This window comes from Borostomias antarcticus (assembly GCF_949987555.1).
Source record: "Borostomias antarcticus genome assembly, contig: scaffold_177, whole genome shotgun sequence".
NCBI lineage: Eukaryota > Metazoa > Chordata > Actinopteri > Stomiiformes > Stomiidae > Borostomias > Borostomias antarcticus.
Window position 1 is genome coordinate 82,919 of NW_028175924.1, and position 3,693 is coordinate 86,611.

Genomic DNA, 3,693 nt, shown 5'->3' on the forward strand with positions numbered 1-3,693 from the left:
TTTAGACAAGTACACGCTCTGGTCACCGTTGACTATCTCCTTGTATCCGTGAACGACCAATATGAGAGCGGCGAACATGTCGTCTTTCGAGTACTCTCCGCCGAGTTTACGTTTCCCCCCGGTGATGACCTTGTTGCTGCATTTCAGAGTGGACACTTCGGACAGCTCGTCCCTGAGTTTCTTCAGCAGGTTCTCGCCCTTGGCTATGTTGTTACGGGACATGAGAGGAGTGTCTACCTCGAACATAAAGCTGCTGTTGGTGGCCTGCTGGATCAGGTTGTTAGGCATGATGTTGTTTATGTCCGTGGACACCATCCCGGGCTCGGTCTGCATGTTGTGTTTGCTCAGGGGCACGTTCTGCTGCAGACACGTCCTGCGGACCTTGGCCTCTCCGATCAGCATCTCCCCGAAGGAAACCACCGTCTCCATGTAACCCACGTTGTAGGCTATGATGCTGGAGTGCAGATGGGTAACCATTTCTATTTTGTTCAGGCCCACGTGCTTGCCCGGATATATCTTCTGTTGACGAAAATCCTGCTTGTGGTAGCCGTAGGCCAGAAACCCGCCGGTGATCGGGTGGTTTAGTTTGTGCAAGACCCGGGAGAGGAGGATTGCCACTTCTTGCATGTAGGTGTTCTGCTCTATGATGATGTATATGGGCACGGCGTTCCAGTTCACCTTGAAGGCGGTCTTCATGGCCTTTGCGTGCAAATATATGAGAGCACAAAAGGACTCCTGAAGTCCACACTCCAAGTCGCCTATTTCCATTTCTTCCAATCCGAATATCTGCGAGAGACGGAGAAGAAAGAAAGAAAATATAGAGAGTGAGAAAGAGAGACACATACACACATATTATTTTTTTAAGGGAAAACCATGAACTGCGACCGATGCCGCTGCGGCCTCATCGTAGACAAAATAATCACTATAGTGACAACGTGGGATACGGACAAGCTGTACGAAAAATACGAATTTATGGTAGTCATGAACGCCTTCCTGTCGCACTTTATGTTCGTGTCGGCCATGAGCGCTCCGGAAATGTTGCAGAACTTTGGGATAGCGACCAACTATATGCTTTTAAAAATGAAAAGCGTGCAGCTGTTGGACACCGCTCAAAAGGGGTCCGCTTATCTGGCCGGATGCCTCGGCATCGAGGCCCATCTGGCGGACTCCATACTCGAGACCGTCTGGCCGAGCTGGAACGAGACCCTGTCTCCCGTGGCGTTGGTCACTTCCGTGGAGCTGACTCTACAGGGGACGTCCGCCTCGCTGACCGTGCTCAAAGACGTGCTGTTGAGGTGCAGGCTCACCAAAGTCTACATCGCGACGTGCATGACGCTGTGGCTGGAGTGCGACACCGTGTCGCCGTGCGACTGCGTCAAATTCAACAGACTCGTCACGTGTTCCCACTACATCACGGACCCGCAGAAGGACCCCTTTACGGACAGGATGGTGACGGACTACAGGCAGATGGCGGTAAACATAGTGGACGTGCTGGACGACACGTCCCTGATGGAATACGCAGCGGGCAGAGACGACACAGACGGCGACGGAGCTGGCGAGGGAGACTCCCGGGTCCGGGAGTCGAACATTTGTTTTCACACTCTGTACGTGGACCTGAACATATCCATGACACTCACCGCGAAGCACCCGTTCTGCAGAGCCGCCCCGGACACCAGGCCTGCGCAGGACTTGGTGCCGTTGGCAAACGTGGGATCGAAGCCGATGTAGAAGGAGACGGGCTGCGTGTCGGAGAAGGACAGCTTGTTACGCATCAACTGTTCCAGGCATCTGGTGTCGAACGGCCTCACAGTGTCGCTCTTGGTGTTGGACTCCGTGACGGAATGCCCGGCGACTTCGGCCTCAAAGCCCTTGGGCACGATCATGTTCATCAGGGTTTTCAGATGGTCGTTCACCTCTATGTACGGCGGACAGTAGATGTTGAGGCACGGGCACGTGGTGCTCTCCAGCTTCAGATGCGCCTTGCACTTGAGCGACTGGGATATGACGTGAAACACGGGGTTCTCGTTTTTGTCCTTGATGTCGTTTACTTTCATGAGCCACGTGCAGTTGCTCACGTGAGACGTGATGTGAACTTGTTTCCGGCCCTTAAACGAGATGTTCGGCAGCACGCTCAGCAGCGTCTTGGAGCTGACGAATCCCGCCTCGTCGACCAGGATCAAATCAGCAGTCTTCCCTCGGCTCGCCTGCCAATGAGATCAAAGGATGTGGGGAGGAAAAGAGCTGTGTTTAAAAAACACACACATGGTATGGTACGTACCATACCATATCATAAAACAAAGTAACGTAACATAACATACCTCCACACACCACACATCACACACACAACACATCCACACACACACACACACACACACACCACAGCGCACCGCACGGCGGCGTATATAACACGACGCTCGAGCGTTCTGGTAAAGAAATGAAAATACTGTTTCAGAAGAACTCGACCGACGTAGCCATGTGCGTCTTGCAGTCGTGCAAGTTTACTCAATTCAGGCAGGGCGTGCACCGGTGTCTGCAGCATTACACGGAACACAAGTGCGGTCTGCACACCTGCAAGTCCTTGCTCATAGCGTGCAAATACATGCCCGTGGATCGCAAATACATGCGCAGGGATCACGTCACGTGCGAGGACGTCCAATTTGACCTGGACTGTCCCCTTGGCAAACACGGCGACGGTGGTGTGCAGGACTACAGGTGCGTAGACAACACTCCCGTCGTGGAGACGTTTGACGAGTACATGCTGGCCACCAGGCACAAGAAGGTCGACCAGTACGACCGGTGCTGCGAAGAGGACCTAAATAAATTACTCAAGAGGTGCATCCCCACCGTGATAAATTACATAGAGTTCATAACGTCGGCCGAGTTTCTGCGGTGCTACGACTCTCACGACCACAGCATAGGCCACGACGACAAGTGGAGGCAGAGGCTGACCGAACACTGCTCCCGCAACATAACGGCGGCGTCCAAGGACGTGCGGTCCGAAACGATGAACATAATGAGCATCTTGGCCACGCTCGTCTTCTACACTAAAGACACGGTCCGTCAGCACATAAAACAACTGGTGGACTGCAAGGACGACTCCGTGTTCTACGACAAGCTGCTGATTTTACTCTTTTTCTGCCACGACTACATGAAGTGGACGTACAGGGGAGAGATTGTGGACACCGTGATAGAGAGCAAGCTCCTCGTCTACATATTTTTCAATAGAAAGACCGAAGTGCAAAAGACCTATTCTACGTTGCACAAAGATATAAAAACCTGTATGAAAGCCAATAAAACGAAAATGCACGCTATTTTAGAAACCTGTCTTGATGTGGAAAATACCATACACTGTTATTTCACATGTTTTCAATAAGCCACGAGTAACTCGTGTAACGTGCGATGAATGTGTGAAGGAAGAAGAAAATAAACCGATGGTAAACTCGTATCGTGTACAAAATGGTCTTTTGACCAGCTACCCGAGAACGAAAGAACAGTAGATTAGTTAGTGTTAAAAGTAATAGTATAATATAATATATAAAAATAATAATATATAATATATAATATATAATATATAATATACTTTCTTCTTCTTAATGTTTCAACTCTGGGGTTTTTTCCGGGTTTTATTTTCTGGGGTTTTTTTCAGGTTTTTTTGTTTTCCGGTTTTCGACTCACGGGTCCGGTAGTTCCAAG